General features: G+C 43.7%; 2 protein-coding genes across 2 annotated transcripts in view; one reads left to right on the top strand and one right to left on the bottom strand.

The window, feature by feature from the left end:
* The window catches only part of LOC149366775 (ATP-binding cassette sub-family G member 5), an 87,504-nt gene extending 76,254 nt beyond the window's left edge, over nucleotides 1–11,250 (bottom strand). The window contains exon 1 of the mRNA XM_089552301.1: nucleotides 10,933–11,250. The gene's annotated coding sequence lies outside the window, so the exon portion shown is untranslated. The remainder of the gene's footprint in view (nucleotides 1–10,932) is intronic.
* Nucleotides 1–13,297, top strand: part of LOC149366774 (ATP-binding cassette sub-family G member 8) — a 323,344-nt gene that overhangs the window by 30,282 nt on the left and 279,765 nt on the right. The gene's annotated exons all lie outside the window — the stretch shown is intronic.

Genomic DNA, 13,297 nt, shown 5'->3' with positions numbered 1-13,297 from the left:
GGCTCCGCGGTCCCAGCGCACGTTAAAAAACCCTGGGAAGTCCAAATTAATCCGGAGCTCTTCGCTACAGCCTCTTTCACGCACCACATTTGGTTTCAGGGCATTAGACACCACAATTAATAATTTACTGCCAGCAAGTCCTGAGGCAGAGTATACACATTTGCATTGCGTATACATAAGAACCAAACCACCGACGTTTTCGTACTCTGGGTAGAGGAGTCAACAGGCCCAGCAATTCTGGACAAAATCATTTTTCAACAAAAAAGAGTTTCTGAACGCATTTTTTTTTTCATATATTGTAACAATTCACTAAGACAATAAATCTATCCGCAGCTATCCCGTCGCCATGCTTGCTTTTTCTGGTATTAACGTATTTTCTACCGTCAAAAACGTTTCCTATTGGTATAACTGCTCGATGAGAGCTATAGAAGCATTTGGAAATAAAGATTTCCTTGCGCATCGGAAGAATGGACTATTACCTTCACTATTTCCATAACTGTACCTTACGGTATTCCAATAATTTAAATTTTTTTCAAAGAAACCTGGACATGGCAGAAGCTTTTTGATAGCTTACATGAAAATTTCTAAAGATGTGCTGTTTGCATGGGTTGCTTGGAACAGATTTGGAACGTTCGGGCTATCACGAACAGTGTTTTAGCCCCGTTGAGAAAACAGGTCAGCGAGCAATGTGGCGTCGCTCATGAACTGTTTTAAGGCGGAAGCCTTTAATGCCTCAGCGTTGTAAGCAGGTGTTGCTGACAGAAATGTCACGCTTTTCAATTGGTCGAAACGGTCGTGACGTCACAGTGCGCGAATTTCAAATGGGGCCAATTGTACTTTGGCTAGTAACCATGTAACCCATTAAGGGGATCGTATAGTGATGCTCCAAGTAAGTGGGACTGAGTTTAGTTAATTGTTTCATTACCCAATTAGCCTAATTAACCTTTCTAGTAAGGCCAGATAAATAAATAAAACCGAGTAGGAAATCGGTCGAGTTCGGGAATCGATCCCCGGTCTCTGGAGTGCGAGACAAGCACGCTAACCACTCCGCCATGCCAGCTCGATGGTTTGGAATGAACAAAGGCGCATCTAGTGAATACGGTGTGTTCGTTCACTCCCATCCTCCTCCCTTCCCTTCCGGCGAGGCTTAGGTGTCCACCGAGATATGCGAGACAGATACATTTCCATTCCTCAAAAACCAATTTACCGACGAGCAAGGCGTAGAGCCGAATCGGCGATGGCGTTCTGTGGACTCCCTGGCAGCGTTGCAAGACGCTTTCGCGTTCCACTCTTAGAGGCGAAGCTTAACATCTTAACCACACATCAGTGACACAAGCAGCAACACCACTCTTAAGGCTTTCGCCTCACTACACTTCAGGTCAACAAAGTGCCCCCCTGATTTTTTTTTTTTTGTAAATATGTATAGTGCTCTTTGTTGAAGCTAGTGCTGAATAAAACGAACCAGCTGGTACATCACGAAAACGAAGTCACTGCTCGCTTAACAAGACTTGCGCAAAGTCAACTTCGAAAGTATCGAGTTTTTTTTTTAAATTCACTCCTATCTGGTCGTCGGCTTGTTTCGCATTTGAACGGCATTTCAACTTGCCGCACGCACAATAGAAGTGGTAGCGCCAAATGCAAGCAGCAAGCAGTCCGGCGTGATTGTGGCTACATACAGCGGCTTCTTTGCTGAAAGCCTACAGCAACAGTATCAAGCATAGCTCCCAAGCTTGGATACCACTTTGGAACACGAAGGAGATCTGCGTGCGGGCGCAAAAACCAATCGGTATAGCATCTGAGACGGCATCCTGGTTTAAAATATTCATTCATTCATCTTTATTCGACATCTTTACAGAGGTCTGGAGCACAGACAAAAAGCTGAAGAAGACAGCTTGACGGGGTCTGTGCCCATTAACAATTCATGTGCGTACAGACATATAGAAATGATATTTGGCATCGTCAGTTGCAAATTTGTAATTCAGAACATAAAAAGTCATGACTGAAAACTAAATGAACAATTCTATTATTAATAAGACGAACAATTCACAATGTACTAGCAAAACATTCTCGGTAATGATACGAGGCAGATACATGGATAATAGCTAAGCAAAACAAACAGAGGACGATAGCATGAAAGCACTGGTGAATACAGGATAACAAAGCGATCAATAAGAACGTTAGAAAAAACAAGAGAAAGTGACACGTTGATAAAAGTTTAAAATGTGTAGGAAAAGACGTAGACTTTCTTCTAGGTTTGCTTTTAGCTAACTGAATTTTTTTTATGGATTGCGAATATTCAATAGGGACGGCAATCTCACGCGCAACGACCGAGTTCCATAGTTGGTACGCACTGATGGAATGTGCCAGATTTCATGGTGACGTCTTTCATAAACATTATCATTTCTCATGAGGTTCGATAATGTTGCAATAAAATTATTTCCTTGGTTTCTTGTTTTAAAGTATCGGTTGAGTAATGTGTCATTATACAGAAAGTGAACTGGACGGATTTTCAGATTTTCAAAGAGGGGTTCTGTATGAGCATCATATGAGGAGTCCGAAATGACGCGCACTGACTTTTTCTGGAGCAACAATAGCTTGTTCAATTTAGTGGCAGTGGTAGTCCCCCAAATCAGATGACAATAGCTAATGTGCGAAAGGATGAGTGAGTTATAAATAACTAATTTTATTCTGCTCGGTAAAAAGGAACGTAATTTGGTTAGTACTCCAACTACTTTGGCAATTTTGTTAGCCACCATGTCGACATGTGAATTACAAGATAAATGCTCCTCGAATATGACCCCAACACTTTTGGAGGAATGGACGGTGCCAATGACTGATGTTCCGATCATTAGATTCCCAGTAACGGACACGTGCTGATTTTTGGCCTGAAGAGAATAGCTTTGGTTTTATTAGTGTTGATTGTTAATGAGTTTACAGCGCTCCATTTGTGCAATTTTAACAATGTAAGGTTTGCTCGGTCGAATAAGCCCACCGAAGTAGGTGATGTAAAAAATATGGTAGTATCATCGGCGTAAATAACAAACGTAGCTGATTCATCAATAGATCCCTTAGCAAAAACTAATACGTTTGGAATATACGGAGGGCTATTTAAAATGTATTTTAAACATATTTTGTATTCATGAATGCACTAAAAATATGTAGGAAATACGTTTCTGAAATTTCATGCTTGGTATTCGAAATATATTTTTAAAATGTGCCAAAAATACCTCACTTAAAGCATACTTCGAGCGCTTTTCAAATACATGAAAAAATATGCATGCAGTTTTAGCATCTTGTCAGTGTATTAAAAGTGTATTTTCGGAAATATGAAATTAATTCATCGAAAGTATACTTCAATTCTAGAAAACGGGCAGCCCTTGTAAACGTATATGTACGCAGTTTTAGCCTCTTGTCAATGTATTAAGGTGAACTTTCGTAAATATGAAATTAATTCATCCGAAATATATTTAAATCCTAACAAACGGGCAGTCCTTTTAAACGTCTTTGCACACTTCTAGCTGCCATGAACAGTCGAGTGCTCGAAATCGCGTTTCGGGAAATGGCATTTGCGTGTCGTCAATGTATTTGAAGTGTACTTCCGTAAATACGCAATTAATTCGTCCAAAGAACACTGAAATTCTAGCAAATTGGCAGTCCGCATTAGCATGTTTGCAGCGCACTACAAGCTGTCGTTGAACAATCTAATGCTCAAAATCGAGTTTCGGGACATCGCATTTTGGTGCTGGCCAACTATTTAAAGTGTACTTTCGTAAATACTCAATTAATCCGTCTGAAGTACATTTAAATTCTAACAAATGGGTTGTCCGCGTAAACATATTTGCATTACACTTCAAGCTACCGTGGAACAATCTAGGGCTCGAAATGACGTTTCAGCGAAGAGTGAAAACTTTCCCTTTCTTGTTATCATTTCGTTTATGGTAACTTCTAGCAGGAAGGTGATCACCACTTATACCCCTGCTACACGGGCGCTTCGAATGCCTTCCAGCCGAATGTCGTCTAACGATGCTACACGTGTTCTGTCTAAGGGAGTGCTTGAAGATAATATTACGCGAATGAATATTAATCGCGTCAGCATGAAATTTCCCCGGGAGTGCGCCGATGAGGACGACTGCACTCATACTGTTGTTTACATCGCTTGTTTACATAACATAAAACGCAATCTGCGCTTTGGTTCTATTAAACAATCTGTTTTCTTTTTTACTGGTTGTACTCGTGATTGTTTACGCAGTGCGACAATGTGTGGGAAGCGATGATGCGATCGCACGACTGAGAAAGCCGGGTTGTTGGCATCGCGCAGGACTGGCGCTTCTCTCTTCTTGTCCCGGCTTTCTCCGACGTGACCAGTACTTTTTTTTAAACTACTTTATCCAGAAGTATGTCTGGCGACTGTTCGCTTTAACTGAAACGGCCTAACTTGTTATCCACAAGCTAGCGACGGCGACGACTGCTGCTGGCCGTAAAGCACGGCTCGGCAGTCTGGGTCACACCGGCGATTCCCGTTCATCGTACGCGTGCCCTGCGATGTAAGCAATAGTTGATTTCAGGTCACTGGTGCCAAAACTACACCTGGTGACCATTTGCATTCGCTAAAGCTTGTGATTCGCTCTTCACAACCACCGAAATCACAGATCCAACCCTGCGAACTCGCTGGGCCTAGTCGTTGCGGAAGGGAACGGAGCCGTCGTCGATTGAAACTGATTTGGCAAGCGCTTAACGCTGGTGAGTGTTCAAGTATGCACACGTGAAATATAGCCGTTCGTTTCGCTCATTTAGAAGCGCGAGCATATACACACCGCCGCCTCATCACCGTGCTCTCGCTCAGCCGCCGACAAGGCTGACCGTCCGCCGACCGGATTCGTCGGTGTCGTTGGCCTGAAAAACGTGTCCCTCTAGAATCATATTATAGTAAACTAGATATTTCACTATAATTACATGCTGTTGTTCAGCGTGATATATACTGTCGTCGGACTAGTGTGACCGCCGTCGTCGTCGTCGTCGCTGTACACTGAAAACGAGCTGAGGCTTTCGAATGCGTTTCGAAAGTGTCGTGCAGCACCGCGGCAGTCCGTCGAGTCCGAATGTCATTCCTATTCTCGAATGTCATTCCACTCAATGTCATTCAAACATTTCCGTGTGAGAACGTGATAGCATTATACCAGCTAAAGCGCCTTGGGTACTTCTGGGTCCGAATAAGCCAGCGGAAAGGAACCCGTGTGGCAGGGCAGACCGGCTCCCTTACACGCCCATGTATCTGTTGGTTGACAGTTCGACTCCTGACCTGTGCCTGACGCAAGTTTCAACTAGCAATTCCGTTCTCAATTAATCCCAGATTCGAACGCGACCAGTAGGGTACTTCTGCGATAATTTGGCAGCCCACATTATTTGCGCAAAAAAAGGCATCACCGTTCAAAATAGTGCGTCGCTTTCGCTGGGTATATATACGGCAAGCCAAATATTGCGCTTGTCGTAGGATTTGTTGTTTGCTGTGTCACTGTCGTCTTGGTATGCTGTGTGTAGGTATCTGCCGTTCCCATTCAATCACGTGACCTTGTAATATCAGACTCCTGTTGATTAATGATAAATACCCGTGTACGATTTGTTCTCCAGTCGAAGAATTAACCCGTGTCATTGCAAGGAGCCGTCCAGTAGACTTTTTTTGAGCCCGAGTAAACACATTTTTAATGTATTAAATGTATATTTTTAGTGTATTTCTAATGTATATTTTTATTATTTTTTTAATGCATTATAAATATGCTAAGCGGGCAAAAATGTACTTTTCACGTATTTTTAAGAAAGTTTAAAATATTATTCCTAGTATACTTAGAAAGCATTCGTATTGCAGTTTAAGCATAGGGACAACAAAATGCGAAATAAATATGAAATTAATTCAATACGTTTGAAATGCATTTTTAGCACATCCTCTTTTTCGCTAAGGGATGTTATGTCGTTAATGGAAATATTAAACAGCAATGGGCCGAGGATACTCCCTTGAGGCACCCCGCTGTTAATTTGTCTAATTTCACATATGTGAGTATTAATGTGCACTCTTTGTTGGCGATACTGGAGATAACTTTTCAGTAAAGTTAAGAATACCCCTCGAAATCCGTAGATTTCAAGTTTCTTTAGTAATGTAGTATGATTTAGGCGATCAAAGGCCTTCGAGAAATCAACAAATACACCTAGAGTTAGTAATTTGCTTTCTATTGCATGCAAAATGAGTTCTTTTTGAGTTAGAAGTGCTAATTCAGTTGAAAGTCCCTTTCTAAATCCGAACTGAGATTTAGCTAATATGTTATGCTTTTCACAAAATTCAGTCATCCTGTTGTTAATTAACTTTTCTAATCCCTTTGAAAAAACTGGAAGAATAGAAATCGGTCTGTAATTGGTTAGGCTATGTTTATCGCCGCCTTTGAAAAGAACGCTCACTTTTGCTGTCTGCATACCTTTAGGGAATATGCCATGTGCGAAGGAAAGGTTGTACACGTGCTCAAGGATGGGACTGATAATGTCTATGACGTATTTGACGGGGCGCATCTGTAAGTCATCCGAGTCGCATGATTTGCTGTTGTTGAAGGTGAGAAACGTGTCGTAAATTTCTTTGAAGCCCTATATTTTCTCATGAACTGCACAACGCATTGCGCAAATACAATAAGGTCATTTGTATTTCGTTGTCATAGATCAATCGCCTTTCCTTACAAACATAGATAGATATAGATAGATAGATATGTTTATTTGAGTGTGCATCAACAGCCAAGTGGCCTAAACGAGCGCACAGTAGGTAAGATACATCAGAATGACCACTTAAAAACATTTAATACCAGGCATGAAAACAACAATTAGGCAAATATGTCCATGTCAATAAACGTTTTGTTATACAGGACTTGTAAACGAGTCATTGGACAGATGGCGTGCAAATTGGAATAAAATGTGTCGAAACATTTTGGGGTTTTTGCATGCGGCACACGAAAATTCTGCGACATCAGTAAGGTCCCACAGTTAATGAAACCGTGCACGACTTTTTGCAGAAACTGCTTGTCACGTATGCGTCGCCTGTCGCCAAGGGTGCACATATTGAGGTCTGCCAAGAGAGAATCATAGTCGTAGAAAGGACAGCGACCAATATATCTATCATAATAGATGCGTATGAACTTACGCTGGACATTTTCAATTTTCGTGCATTAGGCGACAGATACGCTATTCCAGGCTACTGACGCGAACTCAAGACGCGGTCTCACAAGGGCACAGTATAGAGTGCGTAGACATTCGTGCCGTCGAAATTTTTGTATACATAGAATACATAGAACGATCGCGAGATTATGCGCCTGTGTACCTATTCCACGCGGGCTTCTTATCGGTTTTCGATCAAGTCGCCTGTTGTCCTGGTGGAACGCATATTTTTATGAGGTGCCGACTACTGTAAAGGGTCTCTACTCCGACAACATATGACACATATGGGTTCTGATTTGCATCCTATTCTAGGCAACAAGACGCTCTTATACAGGGGCACAGACCGCTGAGTTGAAAGGAAAGAGTAAGGTGAATTCCAAGGAATTCTCAACACGCCTGCCGTGTGACCAAATGCTGAATCCCGCTGCGTCGATCTAGGAAGCAGGAAGGCTTTTTTTCTGTTTTTTTTTTCTCTAGGGAACGTGCTTGCGGGTGGTGTGCAAAGATATGCTCAAATGTGGTTTGAGCACATTCAGATATAGCCGTCCTTTCAAACAACGTCGCGGGCTCATATACTAACGACATGAGCGCGAAGACATCCAGACTACTTCTAGTGGTGCATATATGAATTTGAAACTGGATACGGCCGCCGTGAATTGAATTCATAAGCAGTGCAACGCGTTCGTATATATAACCCACACTTCGTGGTGTTCGCACGATGTAGCACGTGGTAAACTTCACTCTGGTGAAGCATTTTCGATACCGAAAAAAATAAAAAGACAAACAAAGAAGGAAACGACGATGACTCGAGGAAAGGGCAAAGATTCACCCGGGCTGAGATTCTGAGCGCGATAGACATTTTTTTTAGGAGTGCGGCCTAAAAATGGAACACCTCTGCTCTTCTTTAAGGAGGAAATGAAAGTGGAAGTATTCCAGAAGCTGCTGGTAGTGACGTCAATACCTTCCTCATAGCTCCCCAGATATCAGAGACGAAGCAGATGTTCTAAAGGAAGTCGCGTTCGTTTCTTCCGACTCGATGCTCCTTTCCCAACTTCTAGCTGGCTGCCCAATCTGCGGCAAAGGTTCGCGTGACGTCACGGGTGCGATCAAATGTGTCGCATACGGCCCACTTAGCAGACGACGGATATTCGGCTGCGACGCTTCTTCGCCATAGTTCCAGCTACGCAGATACGTCGTCTGCTCTCTACACTGTCTACGCGTCGACGGACCAATAGGAGAGCACGGGCGTCAGTGACGTGGCAATGACGTGTCTACAACCATGCGTGTTCTATTAACCGAACAAGATCGCCGATGAACAAATGAAGCTTGGTGGAAGGAATTAATTGCAGCAGTCTACAGAGCTGTGTGTTGATGTGCCGGTGAATTCACGCTCCGTCTGTGTTTCCTGTGACGTAGCGACGGTTTTCGCCGGTGAAAAGTTGGTACTTCTTGAAAACAGCTAACCGCCGTCGTGAAGTTTCTGAACCAACCAGCAGTCGTGCGAAACGTGCTCGTGTAATCCAGGACGAACAGCGGGGATTCTTGCTTCTTTGAAGCGTGGTGTTGTTTCAGTACGGAAGACGGAAATGCGTGACTTGGCGGAGGATGCCCCCACCGGCTTCTTTCCGGAAGCCAGTTGTGACGAACCGGAAGCCATCTACGTTTCTGCAACCATGGCGAGTACACTGTTTCGAAATATATCTCAAATGCTACGCATTCGACGTTCAGAGTTCTAATGCACATCGTAAGTGCAACACTGCGGCAACGCACGTCAGTCTTAAACTTAGAGGCTAGAGACCAACCACTAGTTAAGTGATCATAACATCCTTATTATTTAGCCCCCAAATTTGATAATTCACTCTATGTGCCCCTAAACTACCTGTTTATACCCTCACTATTGATCTCTGTTTTCCTAAACTATCTGTTTATACCTTCATTGTTGATCTACGTTCCCCTAAACAGCCTATTTATACCCTCACTGTTCATCTGTGTTCCCCTAAACAACCTGTTTATACATTCATTGTTGATCTACGTTCCCCTAAACTGCCTACTTTTACCCTCAATGTTCATCTGTGTTCCCCTAAACAACCTGTTTATACATTTATTGTTGATCTACGTTCCCCTAAACTGCCTATTTATACCCTCACTGTTCATCTGTGTTCCCCTAAATAACCTGTTTATACATTCATTGTTGATCTACGTTCCCCTATACTGCCTATTTATACCCTCACTGTTCATCTGTGTTCCCCTAAACTACCTTTTTATACCTTCATTGTTGATCAACGTTCCCCTAAACCAACTGTTTATACCTTCATTGTTGATGGAATAGCAAGTGCTTGCTATAGCTGACCTAGCCAGCAAGCTTCCATGTCTGAAAGTTTGTGTTTCAAAGTATGAGTCCTAAACATGAAAACAACAGTTCGTTGAACCACATAGTATGAATTATGGCATTCAGATACAGGTTGTATTAAGAAATACAGGTTGTATTTCTTAATACAATTTCTTAATCTCAGGTTGTATTTTCCTGCTAATACAGGTTGTATTTGAATTTAATGCTAACGGTAAGCGTCTGGTTAAATTTGGGGTGCATAACGGACTACAAACATTTGCTTAACATTGACCAGCTATAGCCTGCACACGATTTCCAAAGTTGGGAGCTGAGCACCCGCGCGGCAGGTACAAACTATGTTTTGTTTCATCGTAAATATCGCGTCGATTGAAAATTTGTGCACATGTGTACGTAGCCTTATTGTATATCAGAAAAGCAACCGTTCTGGCTTTAGTGACTATGTATAGATTGTTTAAATTGTGCATGTGTATTGCACTGGGCATTGAATCCATGCGGAAGACCAACTCCTCAGTGCTAACATCCACAGACGAGGTAACGACTTTCGGCCATTGCAAATCCACTCAGACGCACTCGGAGCGTACTAATCTGTCTATGATCCAATGCTTTTATTCCGCGCCGTTATCGATTATTCCTGAGCCATGCACAATAATGCATACCTTTATTGCTGCATAACACACTCTGATATCCTTGCAGTAACGTCGCCAATACTACCATTGATCAGACACATTCTGAGGGATTCTGCCTATATGCCGATAGCATTTTAACTGCACAATAGTGATTTGACCTCTCTTTAAACTCGTTGGAGTGATTTAACTCTACGTGAATGAAATGCTTCGTTGGGTTGGCACTCAGCTAGAATATTGTTATTTGCTATCTGCAGTTAATTAGCCCGAGTAGTTTCATTTTCAAGTATGGTTTGCTTCAGTAACCTTTAACTCTCGCAAACACGAAAACGAGATACCGTAATTTCTTTATTACGTTCTGCAGAATAAGCGTGGTGAAATTTCTTCTTTTTTTTTTTGTCGTTGCAAAGAGGGGATCCCTTTCGCGCTTTTATATTGCAGTGTAATTTTCAACACGCCATAACTAATACCTCTTCGAATGCGCTTTACAGTATTTTCTGTAAGTACAAATACAGGCCTGTCACCATTTCTTTTTAAGTACGGACTATGAGGCGTATATTGAAACGTGCTAGTTTATTTCTTTACAGGCTGCAACATTGCTTGAAGGTGGCCTATCTTGTACACATATCACCGTTACTCACACGTGTCAGAAACAAACCACCACCCTTGCATCGAAACTATTCGATAAGCAACACCCGGAGTCGATACTATTCGATAAGCAACACCCCGTAACCGCGCCCCCATAGTAAACATTCACCACGCCGTACTTACATCACTCCCTGGCCGAAGCTACTCCGCGAGGTTCCGTCCGGTGCGCTAGCGTAGTTTCGGCGGCTTCGGAAGCCCTCGGTCTCCCCGGTGTTCGACAGCCGACCCAAAGCCGACAAGGGGATCCCTCGGGGTTCTCACTGGTTGGTCCTCTTCAACATGACCGCTTCTGGAGGCAGCAGACGACTCTCAGCTGATCGTCTTCTGCCGACAACCGCCGATAGCTTCAGCAGCGTGGGGTCTGCCTGCGCAGCGCACACCGCTCGCACACAGGTGCGCGAGTGAGTGAGGCATTCGCCAGGCTTGCCGGGCAGAGGTGCTCTCACTCTCACCACCCGCTGCGCGGTGCGTAGACCTTGCAGCAGCGGCCGAACCGGTTTAAGAGCTTTCCGGTTTCGGTTGCGCGCTTCGCAACGCCCTCCGCCATCTTGAGAGGGAGGGCCCAAGGGGCGGCTGCCTGCCTGGCCTGCCTGCTGCTTCGTCGTCTGCTTCGTGCTGCGTGTTTTCAAAGAGTGCGTAGTCGTTCGTCTGCGAGGCAGCCGTGCGTCGTCGTTGCCGTCGTCTGCGGTCTGAGCATGGTACTGCAGCGTCGTCGTCTGCCAGCCGCTTTCGGCGTCGTCTGCAACCTGTTGCCGACGCCGTTGTGATTCCGCGACATTCCTGTTTTCAAGTGCAGTGTTTCGTCGGCGGTGTTTGTCGGTGATTTCGTTGTCTTTGAGCTCCGACGCCGGTGTTTGTTCGGGTGATTCGGAGAGCGAGTGATGAGTGACTTCGGAGTGCGACCGCTTCACTTTTGGAAGGTGTGATACCGGGATCCCCCGCGTTTTCTTTAGTGAGACGGGTGAACGACTAGGAAGGCGTCCGGGAGTTCCTGGCGTTTGAAGAAGCTCCTCCATCCGTCGACGGTCGACTTCCGGTGAGGTTTCTTGAACTCTCCTCCGTCCGAGAATTCTTCTTGCAGTTCTTTTTCTTGTCGTCTCTCCCGCTTTTCTTGGTTCAGTTTCGCGCATCCGCGCTCGGCTGCGCCTCTGACTCCCGTGCGACGTCGCTGACCTTTAGCCTATGGTTTTTATGCGGTTCCTTTGACGCTTTCACGGTGTGTTAAATACCGTGAGAAGTGATCTGCACCAGAGAATAGCGGGAGGGGGGTGGGGGGTTGTAGTTTCGAAATTCAGGGAGCTACTGCCACTGCTGTTATGCAGGACGCAAGAACAGAGTTGCGGTTTTCCCACATATTGAAAATTGTTTACCATTGGTGAATCGGTAGGACTGACATTGTATTGGAGCGTGATTTTATGATTCGGTTGCGATAAAAATCGAAATTTGAGAAGGAGTCATTTGTCGTCAAGATGACATCACAAAACGAAAAGATGTTGTCAGAAACCTTATTTTACGCTTCGGATTTCATAACAAGGGTGCGCTACACTAAAATAATATGTACCAAACTTGAAATTCTTTTGCGTAGTCTGCCCAGAATTTCACAATGCATGCAGCTCTCCTACCTACATTGTGTTTTCTTTTTCAAAAGACAGGATTTGCTCTTTCCTTTCTTCTTGTAGGTTCACATTTATTCTCACGCCATGCCTTCAACTGCCTATATTCTCAATTTACGTGAGCTAGGCAGCCTCTGGCTCTTGTTTATTACGTAGACTTCAACTATTTTATCAGCATTTTGCCGGTTTGCTGAAATCCAACAGCCACTCGTCAGCTTCAACGAGCGTTTCCTATTGCAGTACTACTGCACAATTTCACCGATTTAAACGCAGATGCGTTTAAATTAAGGCGCCTGAGACCGAGAACGGATTTCATTACGTTGATATAAGCGTTTCATTAAGCACAGAGATACGCACTTGGCTAGGTACGATAGGATGGCAAGCTTGATATTTTATAGTTTTGTATTGAAGACGCGCATTTTGCGGAGTGCAGCAAATTGACAGGATAATAAATGGCTAAAGTGTAGAGCTCCTTGTGTCTCGAGACAAATTTCCCGTACGTGACTAGGATGCAATATCAACATACTGCCCTATAGAGAGCTATACAAGTCAAGCTTTTCCTGCTGACGTTGCTACGTCGGTTTATCACTGAATAATTTCATTTTTCTTAATACTCGGTGGACTTGCATATTGCTGGAGTAAAGTGGTTATTCGTTAGGCTTTCATCTTTTACTACAATGCTTTGCATTGGTCGCTTTTCTCGAACATAGCTCTAAACTTGCCACAAGAAAGCAATGAACAATGAGAGGCTCAAAACAAAGTTTACATACGTTTGTATAACTGAAATGCGAAGTTGGGCCGCAGCTTCGTACATAGCTTAGATAAATTTGTTTATTCCGTTTTGTTCTTGTGAACGTGTATTGAAGGAAGCACGA

This window comes from Amblyomma mixtum, chromosome 1 (genome assembly GCF_055824585.1).
Source record: "Amblyomma mixtum isolate Tamu chromosome 1, ASM5582458v1, whole genome shotgun sequence".
Classification (NCBI taxonomy): Eukaryota; Metazoa; Arthropoda; class Arachnida; order Ixodida; family Ixodidae; genus Amblyomma; species Amblyomma mixtum.
Note: the sequence above shows the minus strand (reverse complement) of the source record. Positions and strands in the feature narration are given on the sequence as shown.